This window comes from Triturus cristatus, chromosome 4_2, assembly GCF_964204655.1.
Source record: "Triturus cristatus chromosome 4_2, aTriCri1.1, whole genome shotgun sequence".
NCBI classification, from domain to species: domain Eukaryota; kingdom Metazoa; phylum Chordata; class Amphibia; order Caudata; family Salamandridae; genus Triturus; species Triturus cristatus.
In genome coordinates, this window is record NC_140586.1 from 456,490,866 (window position 1) to 456,506,243 (window position 15,378).

The window sequence follows — 15,378 nt, forward strand, 5'->3', positions numbered from 1 at the left end:
GCAGTTTGTACCACATTGTTGTCAATGTTGAGGTGCTCTTATTCTTATGTGGGCATTGTGGGTAAGTTGCCCCTGCAGCTCTGATTTTGTGGCCCCGTATCCCTTTCAGGTGGTGTGCCTTTGCCTTCTGTGCTTCTACAGTGCTGAGATGTACCGAACTTGGTTGCTTAGGGCTCTTGGTCGAGTTGTGACTCTTGGGCATGGTTTGTTCCCAGATGTATTGTTGACGTCAGAGGTTTACTGATGTTGTCCACACTCAGCCACCTCAGTGTCATTGCGTGCACAATGTCATGATTATTGGCCTGCAGCCATGCTGATCATCATGTAGTGTCACTTGCATTGTCAGTGTGGCTCACAAATAGGCATCTTTGCTGGGTTTCGCACTTGTACATGTGTTGGTGGTGAGATTGGTGATGTGTGGTGTGGGACCCCTTAAGGGACATGGGGTACGGGGTCCTATTTGGTGTTTGTGTATGTGCTGCGTTGTGCCACAGGGATCAGAGACATGATCCTGACTCATAGTGGGTGTGCAGTGTGCTCTAGTTACTTGTGCATGTGTGCCATTGTGCCTATCTCCCCCTGTCCCCCCAATCCCTGGCCGGTACTCACCCTGTTGATGTTGTGTCAGGTCATGTTGAGCAGTGTCTGGATCCCCAACTCCGGGCACCGTGTCCCGGCTGATGACTGTGGCCACCATTTTCTCCATGTCATCCAGCTCCTGGTGTGCCGCTTGATCACCGCCTCCAATAAGCGTTGCTACTTTCATGTTGGCATCGAGTTTCTTCTTGGTTTTGGCCTTCACATCATTCCAGCACCTCCTGGCCTCTTCCATTGTCCTCCTCAATGCTGCAACTGCATTCACATGGTCCAAGATAGTCTGCCATATTTGCGTCTTTGTTGCCAATGACACATTTGCGGTGCCGAACAGTTGTTGGTAGTGTTCTATCACCTCCGTAAAGATGATTCTGTTTTCCTGCAGACTGAACCGCGTCTTCCTCTTCTCCTTGGCCTTTCCCGTGCCCGAGGTTCCTTGCTGGTCGTCTGTGGGGCGTGTGGGGTTCGCGTTTTCCTCTGCACTCAGTCTGCGTGCATCCATGGTGCTACGCAGTTTATTTTTGTTCTCCTTATTTTTTGTTTTACTTTTTTAGTGCATTTTCCCGCATTACGCGTCGGAATTGCAGGCGTGTCGCTGGTTATTGCTGATTTTTGTATCGCGGTTGGCCACACTCAACTTTTTCCGTGTTCGTGTTTCGCATTTGTTCGGTGTCACATTGGTTTCGACGCGGTCATTTGGCGCGTTATCACGAGACTAGCAGATGGTGACGCCGGGTTGAGAATTCAACGTAAACACGGTGTTATTTTCCTATGATAGACTGCGTTAAGCAAATTTTGCAATAGTTATCACACGTTCTTGAGAATATCCCCCTATATTTTTTACTTCTCTCCCCATCAATCTTCCTCCAGAATTGACTACATTTTGATTTCTAGCAACTGATCTCGGATCAATCTTTCATCACAGCTTCTCTGGCCTGAATATTTGCCTTTACAGCGCATGCTTTAGATCGCATGCCGTTACAATGTGGTCGTTACAATGACCGTGCTGTTACAACGCGAACCATTACATCGCATTTTGTTACAACAACTTGCTGTAGGGGAAGCCCTGGACTTAGGAATAGTATAATTCACTATTCCTACATCAGTTTGTGCAAGAGCAGATTGGAAATCCAACACCTTCTGCTCCCTACAGCAAGTCGCTGTAACGACTAGCGATGTAATGGTTCACGTTGTAACAATGCGGTCATTGTAACGACCACGTTGTAACAGCATGCGATCTAAAGCATGCATTGTAAACGTTGTTTCCCCTCTGACTGGGCCACAGTTACCCCAACTGACAAATCTTGGAGACTTAATCCCAACATATTACAGAATCTGACCGATATATAGCGACAATACGTTTGTCCATAGAACAATTTTTTAAGACAATCCACCTGACGATTGGTCTCCTCAGGTGCGCTGGAACCCTTCAAGGCCACTATTAGGGGTGTGATACTAGGCATTAGCTCCACATCAATAAGTCTGCAAATATAAAGCTGACAAAATGTATAAAATGAAATCCAGTAATTGGAAATTAGACATCACTCCAAGAAGGGTACTCATTTATTAGACACCCTAAATTTAAAAATATATGAATAGAGCACCAGGGCTGGCCAATGAGTAAGTAAATTCAACTTAAAAAAATGATATGATAGCAACACAGCTAGGGAGGTCCTAGCTGGCTACTTAGAATACAAACAAAATCGCCCCCAAATTACCCCTGTCAGAGACAAGGAGGTACAGCTACATCTGGACCCTCACAAAATCTCCTGTGTTTTCTTAGACTTCTATCAAAACCTGCACGATGAAAATGCAAATGGTAACTCCACTGATAGACTGGCATATTTAAATAAACTTTACCTCCCTCAACTAGATGCCTAATGCCAACTTTGTCTAAACCAGGACATTACTGATTCTTAACTATATTCAGCTATCAAATTCCTCAAAGCTGGATCTCTTTCATTACTATGCCAAATCTGGTTATATTCAGGGCACTAATGCTGAAAAAACAATAGTACTCATACCTAAGGTGGGCAAGAACCATACTTACTATAAAAAGGTTCTGACAATATCGCTTATCAGCTTAAATTGCAACCTATATGCTAAAATCGTACTTAAATTAATTAAAGTGATGTTATACCTGTCAGCCTTAGGGTGGTCTTCCCCAAATCTTTTTTCTTTTTGGATCCACATTTTATTGGATCTTTTTGTAAGACTTTGGATTCTGAACACTTTGACACTACTAATCAGTGCTAAAGTGCATGTGCTTCTTCCCTAAATGCGTGCAATTTGTGTATACCTGATTGACTTATTTAATTTACTTGTAAGTCCTTTGTAAGTTGGTATACCATATACCCAGGACCTAAAAGTTAAATGCCTCAAGTGGGCTCCAGCACTGATCGTGCCACCCACAGAAATAGCATTTCAAACCTGTCTAAGGACTGCCACTGCAGTGCCTGTGGGTGCAGTTTACTACCACATCAACTTGGCATTTAAAACTATTTGACAAGCGTTAAACTCCCATTTTACTACATATAAGTCACCCCTAAGGTAGGTCCTAGGTAGCCAGAAGGTCAGGGTGCCATGTAAGCAAAAAACAGCCCAGTACTTTTATGTTTTGCATGTCCTGGTAGTGACAAACAGTCTATTTTGTTTTTCGCTACCTTTAAGCCCACTCCCCTCATAGATTAGCATTGGGAATTTCTTAATACACTTTTAAACTGTAATTCCTTATCAGAGAGGAGTAGCTTTTTCATGTTTTATGTGTTCAGTATGGTCTTGATAAATTCTATTCACTGATGAAGTTGGATTTAGCATTATCACTTTCGAAATGCCACATTTAGAAAGTGGATATTTCTCTGCATATACTGCTCTGCGTACCTGATAGCCTGTCTGTAATACATGTCTGGGATGAGTGACAGCTACACTTTGGTCATTCCCTCTAGACAGCCAGAACACATGAAGGCCAGGTGTGTCTGAGTAACCATCTACATGCATCTGCATTCTGATGGCCTTGCGTGGATGAATGGAAGGGATGGGCTAACACTTCAATTGAATAAGCAGTGTCCTGTCCCCACATAAAGGACTGATTACATCCCACAGATTGCCTGGCAGACAGGAAAGGGTTGAAAGGGACACTTGTGCAGTTCGGAGAACTGCTTTGATGTCATCCCCCAAGGCTCTTTTGGGTATAAGTACTGGGTCTCTAACCACCTAAAACCAGACACTTCTGGATCTTGAAGTGAACCTCTATCAAAAAGACTGTTATGTTTTTTTAAAGGAATCATCTTTAGACTGCAGACTTGAAGGGCCTGCTTTTCTCTTGTGTTGCCCTGCTGCATGCTGCTCTCTGACTCTGCTGAAGGAGACCTGGAATCTGCCTTCCCTCCAAGTGATCTTCAAGGGGTTTTTGGCTAGCCTCCAGTTGCTTGAGACTCAGGGAAATCAAAGTCTCTAACTGTGCCCCTGTTCCTGGATCACTGGTGGCCCAGATGCCTCCAACACAGATCTTGATGTATCTCATGTCTGTGTGTAACAAAATAGGTTCATCAACCCAGTTGCAGGAGTACAATTGGTGCAATGCATCGAAACCAGCACTTTGCTGCCAATCCCCAATCCTTTGGTCGGATGAGTTTTTTTTTAGTAGTATAGACTGTCTTATTTAACAATTTAATTTGGAATTCTAAAAAAAGTGCATCTCCCTGAAAAAAAACTTGTCTACCCATTCACAAAGGTGGTGCCAATCTGGCTGACTTAAAAAATACCAATTCGCTTTCCTGGCAGCCCAGGGTGCAAAAGGGCTTGATAGTGCTATAGATTTTACAGCCCCATGTCTATATCTTGACAGGTCACGTGTAGAGAATCTCTCTCTGCCATCTCTTTTAACTATATTCAAAGGCCACTATATTCTTACTAAACCTAATCAGAATCATACCAGGAAGATTATATTATAAGAGTTCTGCTTTTCTGAGGTAAAATTGAGGCACTCCCTAGGAGTTTCTATCTGGTATAATAAAGATATCAAAATCAATTTCTAATTTTTGCATAGCAGGCCCCTGGCGGGTGAAGGGAATTTCTGCTGTTTGTGACCTTGGCTCTAAGTAATCGCCTCTCTCGTTCTCTAACATTAAAAAAAATAACATTGCCCTCAACGACTTCTACGATTTTCTTAAACTCAAAGCAGTCATTACCAAGCACAAAACTTTCCCGGAGGTGGTTCACAGACTGGTCCCAGGACAGACTACTGGAACCACTGTCCATCGCCTGGTCAAGATTGTGGGCTTCCCCATTTCATAAAAATATAACACCCAATATTGCCTAAAGCAAGCTGCATATCCTACTTAGCATCTTCTGGACTTCACAGTGTTTGCCCACTCTGGGTTTTATGGACAATAGTAACTGTTGGAGTTACAACTGGGAGAATGCAGACCTACACCACATGCTATGCTAATTACCTTAGCTATGCACATTCTGGACTAACACACATAACGTCAGCAATGACATCTTCCACACTAAACTCCCAAGGACCTTTTCATTTTCCGTCTGTTGTCCCTTTAGCTACCTACACACTGTTGGACTTCAGAGAAATGATTTGATGATCCTGGACTTAATGTTTACTCCGTCCCACAGAACCATCTGATCTTTCTGGAAATCACTGGGAAATGCCCCAAGTAATACATAGCTGTGATACATTCGGGATGCACACTCAATTTTGTCTGCTCAGTAATCCTGGATCTCGGCCAACAAAGCTCTATGGAATAATCTGGACCAATATCTAGAATTAGGTAACCCCCTGATACCGTTACACCTGTGGTGTCTCCTGTCCAAGATACTCTAATACATGGGATAGTCACTAGGACTGTTACTGTTACCTCATTTATATGCTAACAAAATTTATTCCACTCCAATCTGACATACATATGCCTTAACTGTTTATCTAGGGAGATGCGTCACGTTGTAAAGCCCTGCGTCACATTATACCTGCGTCAGGTATAATGTATGCAGGGTGGGCATTCCCACGCAGGAAGGCCTCATAAAAGTGAGTCAGTGAAATCTCCAAGATTTCACTGCGCCACTTTTAGGACACCACTACTTCAAGCAGGCATAAGTAGTGACGCAGTGTAGTGGGAATAGGCCTCAACACGCATTGCTGGAGTTGCGTCGTGCTTTCGACACGACTCCAGCAAATGCGTGACTTTTCCGCCAACAGATTGGTCAGAATTTCTGACGCATCTGTCAATCCTTCTGTACAGATGCGTCACTGTCTTGTAAGTCTGCCCCCATATCTTTATCCAGCAGCAGCCCATGCAGGTAAGAGCAGTGGGGCGGATTTCGACAGACGACCATGAGGGGAAATTAAAAAAATAATGTATTTACCCTCATTGTCTTCTCTTAAATCACCCCAGACCCTGCCCCACCGCTCTTACCTGCATGGGCCACGGCTGACTTTATCTGCTGGAGGCTGAGTGCTTGCCAAGATATTGTCAAATTCAATGCATTTAATTTTGGACAGAGTGTAAGAACTTAACTTTGAAACCATTGAGGAAAGCAGCACTGATATCACTGTTGTTTAAGCCTGCCTTCGTACAATTTGGTACTACTAAAAAAATGTTAAGATGGATAACGTCAATTTTGATAGGGAGAGTACATCTTGACAAATGGGAATAAGAGTTCTCTCCAGGAGAATTTGTTTTCTATAGTTTTACATAGCGCGAACTCGACCCGAAGGTATTAGCGTGCTTACAAGAGCATCAGTTACGTTACAGACAGACACATTCATTTTTGGTAGGGAGGGGGAGATTAAGTGATTTGCCCAGAATCACAGAATGTTGAGCACCACTGCCGAGACCCAAACTCGGTTCCTCAACATCGAGTTTGACCGCTCAAGCCGTTAGGCCACATCCTCTCCCCAATGTACATAATGTACTTTTGTCAGATGTCCTCCATTGTCAAACTATACAGTCTGAGATTTATGAGCTGAAAGAAAGCCTAACATACCCTGCAGTGTTACCAATACTTGACTTGCTAACATTGAACCACCAAAGCTTTCCAGTTACTTAACTGGCAGTCATAATAGAGACACCCAGAGTAGGATCTGTTATTTCTGCCTCTGTTTCAGTGAGCAGGCATATGGGGCTTGGTCCAGACCTCAACATTGATGTATTGCAAGATATCTGTGGATGTCATTGTCTTACAAAAACAGGTCATTGCATTAAAATGAAACAAAACACTTAGTTGAATTGTGTGCAGATCTTCACACCAGTTGTAAGCCTAAATGCTTGGACAATTGATTGTTCAAGCTTTCATCTTTTCTCAAATAAATAATGGAAACATACATTATTTGTGTCGCCTAAATTACCCACCACCTGTTCTCAACCCCGGTCATTTACAATGCTGCTAGACTGATATGCTATTAGCTAGGGCAGTGTTAGAAATGGGATTTCTGGTTGGCTAGGGATTGCGCCAGAGCCAGGCAGAAACCACCACTCTAGTCAGGACAAGGAAGTTACACGCCAAAGATAACCCCTGCTCACCCCCTTAGTAGCTTGGCACGAGCAGTCAGGCTTATCCCGGAGGCAATGTGTAAAGCGTTTGCGCGCGCACCCAACAACAACACCCAAGGCCCACCACAAAAGAAACTCCACACAAGGTTATATATAAAAATAGCCTTTGTATTATACCAAAACACATTAGATAATATTCACACAATTTACACTGTGCCAACTGGCACTGGGCAGAATTTTACAAGGGACTATTTACACGGGACAGGGCCACATGGACCACTGTCAGAATCAGCACAAATCACCAATAGCAAATGTGGAACATATACACAAAGTAGCACTGTAGAACACAACCAGTAGCTACTGGCGCAATAATGACCTCAGCGTCATCACACTAGCATCAGGTATAAAACCTATCCTGTAGACATCACAGGGGCATAAACACATTATGCAATTTCTCATTGGTCTAACGCATTAGACCTAACCACCTAAGTATAACTACTCTAGGGGCATACATCACACAGGGAAGTACAATCTCCCTAACATCACCCTAAACAGGTAAAACAACCTCCTAGGCAGAAATGGCCACATTTAGAGATATAAAACACAGGGTGCGCAAAACATGCTATACACAGTACATTTCCTAGCACCCAATCACATTAGCATGAATCACAATAACACCTCAATCGCATTAGGGTCCAGGTCGCACCAGAACCTAAACGTAGCAGCTGCCCACTACTTGCTGGGTAGCTGGGGACAAGAACAGGGCCTAAACGCTGCAGCTGGCATTAAGTGCTGCGCAGCTGGGAAGGCAAATGAGGCATGGGCTCACAATGGCCATTGAAACAGTGTCCAAGACGTTGGAGCCACCTAGGCTCTAAAACAACCCCATGTCAGCAACGTTGGAGCGGCCTGCTCTCCTGGCGGGACCGCTCAGACTCCGGGCCCAAGACGGGGAAAGGCATGGGCCCCTCTGGGACCTCTAAATAATCATGGCCAACTGTGGCAGCTGTCCTCTAGGCATCGGGACAGCTGGGAACAAGGCATGTGGGCACGACACCACTGTGCCCTCTGGCCCCCACGGGACCTTTCAAAATAGCTTTGCCCCGGGTTGGAGCCATCTATGCTCTGGAAATAGATATGCACCCAACCGCTGGAGCCATCTAGGCTCTATGAACATTTGGCCACGTGGATGGAGCGGCCCGCTGCCAGATGGGCTGCTCTGACTCTGCCTCTCCCCGCCCCGGACTCCCTCGCACAACTCACCGGCTGGGGGTGGGAGGCAGGACTCTCTCCGGGGGCTCTGGAGCGGCGCCTTCCACGCGGGGCTCTCTCTCCTCATGAGAGCTCCGCTTCGATTCGCATCAGCCTTCCTGTAACCGCGGGGCTTCCCTCACTCAAGGGAGCCTCGGACGCCGCCGCTTCGCACCTCACCTGGGCAGCGGGCGGGGCTCTCTCTCTTAAGAGCCTCACTGGCGTCGGCATGACGTCTTCTTCACCTGGGCCACTCGGGAAGGAGGGGTAGGCTCCCGTCCTCCCCTCTCGCATGCCCAGCTTCCGGCCGCACTCTCTTCACCCGGGCCCCCTCCTGGGACCCGGCGCCTCACTGGGGCGCAGGCAGGGCTCTCCCCAGCATACGGGAGCCCTGCTCACCGGTGCCATTTTATCGCTCCCTCCCTTCCGGTTCCGTCCGTTAGGCACCGCCCACAACCAGGCATGCCGCGGACGGCAGCAGAGATCTCGGCTCTCGGGGGCAATGAGGGGTAGGCTCCCTCCAAAATTAAAATATAGAGCGGGGTGGGCACCCGCAAGCTCACCAGAATGCGGGGTGGGCACCCGCCGTCGAAATAGCGAAATAAGCGGGGTGGGCACCCGCAAGGCTCAGAAGGAGGGGGGAATCCCTACGAGGGGGATTCCGTCAGGCAGGGCTGCAGCGCAGAGCTGCCCGGCCCCCCGGCTCTCCCTCTCCTAGGCAGAAGCTCCAGATAAAACGCACCCAGGGCGCTGGAAGGCTGTAGCAAGCCTTGGCAAAGTCAAAGGGGAGAAAAAGGTCCCAGACGTCCTGGCATAAAGAAATGGAGCAGCAAAGCTCCCAGTAAAGAAAAAGTCCTCCAGTATCCAGTGCATCCATGGGCTGGGCAGGGCCCAGGGAGGCAAGCCTTCCCCTGGGCCCCAGCAGCAGCACGCCCCTGGTAGATTCAAGTCAGAACGCAAGAACATTTTGTAAGGGGTCACAGCCCCTTTTTATACACATTTTTCTTTTGTGACACAGCACAGGGTGTAGGGCAGAACCAGTTACAACTGGTTCAGGAGCACTTGAGCACTTTGTTTTGCTCAGCTCCTCTCCTTCCTTTCACAGGACAGGCCAGGGCCATCAGTCGCACCACAGGAGGCGGAGCCAGCATTGTGTGGGGAAAGCCCAGCCCTATTCAGGTCCTAGGTGTACTCCTCCCACTCATCAACCTGCAGAGCTCTCACCCACCACTGGGGCAGACCCACCCTGACTCCTGGAGTCATGCTCACCAGCCAATCACACGCCAGGCAGTCACTGCACATTTATGCCAGCGTCTAGAAGTGGCACTTCTACACTAGCTACATGGATGCCGCACACATCATCGCGCAGCATTTCATCACACGAGTCCGTACATACCAAACTCGCACCTGCACTCCCCACGCATCAGGAACTACCAGGGACACATACATTCCCCCATGCATTCCTATTGGAGGGCAGGTCAGTCTCACTCAACCATACACAGAACGCACGCGCTTTCCACTGGGACACAGTGTGAAAGCGCCTAGAGGCCTAAAACCACTAGTACAACACAGGAAAAAGGCTAGGATATCTCAAAAAGTTCTAGGGGTGAACTTGCCAGAAGGGCCAAGTCCAACAGGCAGGCTTTAGGGCGGTGTGAGTGGTGCAACCGCGCATAGCTTTGAGCTCAGGTCGGACTGTCTTAGGAAATAACTTAGCAGTTTAGAAACACCTGCCACAGAGTTCCTCATGTGTTCAGCAGGTCTCAGGCAGCAATAAAAATGTCAAGATAACGTTGGTGATTAATGTTCCTGCAAGAAAGAGATCGGAGTTTGGTCTACTGGCAGATTTGACTAATCATAACGTAGCGCAGAGGGTTACTATGCCTTCTGCAAAGAACACACACCATGCAAATCACAGTAATGTATTTATGTGGGTACAGGGGGCTACTGTTTTTGGCACTGAGATCTTTTTGTTACTTGCGGTTCATAAGCTACAATCCTAATTTAAACAGTGAGCTATGAACTGTCATCAAAGAACTGCTTGCAAACTGCATGATAAAGATTATAATGTTATGTTTTTCATCACTCTTTCATCATCCTAATGTTGCTAAAACGGGTTGTTTCGGATAGACATTCATTATTAGTAAAGCCAACTCTAAACACTATGATATATTTTAAATCCTAAGTTTGTTCTTCTTCAAACCAATCACTATTTAAATATACTACCTATCACTATGGATGACATGTGAATTCTACAAATGCTCTGACACCTTCCACTGGTATGAATAGTGCTACAAAACAAATGAAATGCATTTGCAGGTGGCGCTATGAAGAGATGAGGGGCACTGTGGGATGGTGACAGTGAAAGGAATCCGTGGAGATTTAGGTCACAGGGGTGGGTACTGAAAAAGCTTGACACACTGGGCACCATTAGCTCTAAAGCTCACCATATCCAGGCCTCAGGAGCTTCTTTCTATCCAGTGCAGCCACGGGTGTGTTAGCACATTTGTGCTTATAAGCTGCTTCCAAAAAATAGATATGGAGGACATTAGTATTGCACACAGCCCTTCACAGACTGCAAAGCACTGCCTTGCTTGATAATGCATAAAATTCAAAAGGAATTAAAAGCAGGATTTTCTCAGGAGGGCCAAAGTTTTAGTAAATCCACAAAAGATCTATGGAAGCACCATAAACATACATAGCATACATTTTTATAGCCAGTGGTTGCCTTATTGCTGTGGCATGAATTAGTTCTTTGTGGATGCACATTTGCCATCGTTACCAGAAAGGCACATTATGTGATATGCAAATGAGATTTGTTTTATGTTGCTTCTCATGGCATGAGCAGACTAGCACTTCATGCAGTGCTCTACAAATTTAGGGTAAGCATATCAAGCCAAAGCAAGATAATACAATAGCATAATATGATCACATTATTTGTATGAAAACAAGATCATTACACAAGAACAATCTCCCCTGATAATTACATGTCAATATTGCTATATAATACATGGGATTTTGTAATCCCTGTATAAGCTCCAGTCTCTAATTTCTTTATAATCAGTGACTTGTGATGCACCCAGTTGCTGTTTAAAAAGAAATGACATCAGAACCCGTCTATTATAAGTTATTACAGTTGAGTTCTGGCGTCACAATGCCTGCTGCCAGAGCCAGCAGCCAAGGTGAAAAGCAGGTCAGGTCACAGAGCATAATTAAGGCAGCTGTTTAAAGCAACTAAAACCGAATATTGCTTTTCTTTCTTCTGCTTAATTTTTCAGCTTACAATGTCAAACAGAGGGAACATTTATTTTTTGCACTCCTTAATTAAACAAAATGTAGATTTTCCCCAGCTCCGATGAACAGAAAATCTGGATTTTATTAAAGGCACAGAGGGTAATATTATTGCAATCTCGTTTATTGCACTACTCACAGCAGTCACTTTAAATAACTAAAAACACTGACAACAATGTTCCAATATTATAAAAGGCTAGAACCCCCAGACAACTTCCTTCCATTTCAGCTTACTGCACTATAACATAAAACATGTATATCTAAAAATCATTCTCAAATCTCAATTCTACAACAAATGTTTGAAATAACCAAGTGCACATTTCGCATTCCAGAGAGGATTCCACTGCACCAAGTCACCAAATAAGTGGAATGTTATCTGTTGATTCTGACTCCACCATCTGCTTCCTTTATTGTTGTCCACGAGCTACAAGATAAGTAAAATAAATAAAAACAGTGTTAGGAAAATAGGTGGGTTAACATTAGCCTCCATGTCTTTAACCCCTTCTGTGCCCATGACGTGCTGGACTCGTCATGCAGCACAGTCGCGCTGTGCCCATGACGAGTCCAGCACGTCATGAGGCATTCCCTGGGGAATCCCTCTGGTGCGGGCACCAGAGGGATTACCTTTAATTAAAAATAGCCTCGGGAGCTGGGGAAGAGCTTTCCCAGCTCCCGAGGCCCCCCCCTTTCAGTGTAATGACGATCGGTGCACACATCGCGCCTACGTCATTACACTGAAAGTGAAACTGAAATGAGCCAAGAGGCTAATTTCAGTTTCACTTTGTACGTGCTCAGGGGGCTATCTCAGCCCCCTGAGCACGTAGAAAGACGGGAGAGGTATCGTTGGAAAGGGGAGAATTTCCCCTCCCCAGTGGATCCCTGCTTGGGGATCACCACAGGAGTGCGATCCCCAAGCAGGGATCCACCCACTAGACAACAGGGAGGGGGGAGCGGCCCCTTGGGCAAGGGCCTTTGCTCCCCCCAAATAATTTTGGCATTATTTAGTCTTTTTGCCCCCCCTGGGGGGCAGATGGTAGATGGGGGCAGTAGCCCCCAATCTGCCCCCCCGGGGAGGCAAAAAGCCCACTAGACACCAGGGAATTTAAAAAAAAAACTAAAAATAGGGGTGGGGGCTGCCCAAAACGGGCAGGCCCATGCCCACACCCCACCTCCCAATATTCACAGTCTTTCTGCCCCCCCGGGGGGCAGATGGGGCATTGGCCCCTAATCTGCCCCTTTCGGGGGGGCAGAAAGCCCACTATACACCAGGGATTTCTTTTCAGTTTTTTATAGGGTGGGGGCTGCCCAAAGCGGGCATGCCAATGCCCCCACCCACCACCATTACAGCCTTTCTGCCCCCCCTGGGGGGCAGATGGGACATTGGCCCCCAATCTGCCCCCCCGGGGGGGCAAAAACACCACTAGATGCCAGGGAATTGTAAAAGAAAAAAAAGGGGTGGGGGCTGCCCAAAACGGTCAGGCCCAATTATCAGAGTCTTTCTGCCCCCCCCCGGGGGGCAGATGGGGCATTGGCCCCTAATCTGCTCCTTCGGGGGGGGCAGAAAGCCCACTAAACAGCAGGGATTTTTTTTGTGCAATTGTTTTTAGGGTGTGGGCTGCATGAAACGGGCACGCCAATGCCCCCACCCTCCCCCCCACAAAAATTACAGTCTTTCTGCCCCCAGGAGACAGATGGGAGCTGTAGCCCCCAATCTGGCCCCCCGGGGGCGCAGAATGCCCACTAGAAACCATGGATTTTTTTGTTTTATTAGTGTAGGGGTAGGGGCTCCCCAAAATGGGCATGACAATACCCCACCCCATCCCCAGAGAAATTCCAGTCTTTCTGCCTCCCCCGGGAGGGCAGATGGTGGCAGTGGCCCCTGATCTGCCCCCTGGGGGGGGCAGAAAGCCCACTAGGCGCCAGCGAGTACGCAGGCTTTTTTTATGCGTGGGGGTGGGGGCTGCCCAAAATGGTCATACAAGTGCCCCCACCCCCACAAAAAATAGCCACAGTCTTTCTGCCCCTTTAGGGGCATATCAGGATGAAACCCCCTTCCCCGATTCCCCCCCAGGGTGGCAGAAAGGCCACTGGGCTCCGGATTTTTTTTAGCAACGTGCATACCTGTGGATTTTGGGCCCTAGCGCAGTTGGCACGTAGGCAAACATAGCAAACCTGTACATCCTTTAAAACTAGACACCGAGGGGAATCCTGGATGGCTCTCACCAGGTTCTGTTACCCAGAATCCATTGCAAACCTAAAAATGTGTCCAAAATAACACATTTTCCTCACATTTCTGTGGTGGAAAGTTCTGGAATCTGCGTGGGTCCACAAAATTCCACCCACCCTGCGTTCCCCAAAGTCTTCAGAGAAAAATGGTACCTCACTTGCGTGGGTAGGCCTAGTGCCCGCGTCAGGCAAGGGCCCAAAACCTATTGAGGAGACATCAAAATTACCTGTCACAAAACAACCTGGTTTTGCAAAGGGGGTCCTATGAGTTTTTGGCCCCGGGCTTGGCGGCTACCTAGGGAAACCTACCAAACCCACACATTTCTGAAAACTAGACACCTGGGGGATTCCAGGGAGGTATGGCTTGCGTGGATCCCCCAATGTTTCCTTACCCAGAATGCCCTGCAAACCACAAATTTAGCTGAAAAAAATCACCTTTTTCACACATTTTTGTGTGGGAAAGTTGTGGCATCACCGGGCTGACACAAATTTCCTACCACCCAGCGTTCCCCTGGGTCTCCCGATAAAAACGGTGCCTCACTCGTGTGGGAGGCCCAAGTACCTGCGACAGGCAAGGGCCCAAAACGTAGTGAGGTAACATGGAATTTGCCTACCTCAAAACGACCTGGTTTTGCAAGGGGGGTCACCTGGGTTTTTGGCCCGGTGCTCGGCAGCCACCTAGGGGAACCTACCAAACCCACACATTTCTGAAAACTAGACACCCGGGAGATTCCAGGGAGGTATGGCTTGCGTGGATCCCCCAAAGTTTCCTTACCCAGAATGCCCTGTAAACCTCAAATTCAGCTGAAAAATTCACCTTTTTCACACATTTTTGTGTGGGAAAGTTGTGGCATCACCGGGCTGACACAAATTTCCTATCACCCAGCGTTCCCCCGGGTCTCCCAATAAAAACGGTGCCTCACTCGTGTGGGAGGCCCAAGTACCCGCGACAGGCAAGGGCCCACAACGTAGTGAGGCGACATGAAAATTGCCTACCTCAAAACGACCTGGTTTTGCAAGGGGGTCACCTGGGTTCTTGGCCCGGTGCTCGGCGGCCACCTAGGGGAACCTACCAAACCCACACATTTCTGAAAACTAGACACCAGGGGGATTCCAGGGAGGTATGGCTTGTGTGGATCCCCCAACGTTTCCCTACCCAGAATGCCCTGCAAACATCAAATTTAGCTGAAAAAATCACGTTTTTCACACATTTATGTGTGGGAAAGTTGTGGCATCACCGGGCTGACACAAATTTCCTATCACCCAGCGTTCCCCTGTGTCTCCCGATAAAAACAGTGCCTCACTCGTGTGGGAGGCCCAAGTACCCGCGACAGGCAAGGGCCCAAAACGTATTGAGGCGACATGAAAATTGCCTACCTCAAAACGACCTGGTTTTGCAAGGGGGGTCACCTGGGTTTTTGGCCCGGTGCTCGGCGGCCACCTAGGGGAACCTACCAAACCCACACATTTCTGAAAAGTAGACACCCGGGGGATTCCAGGGAGGTATGGTTTG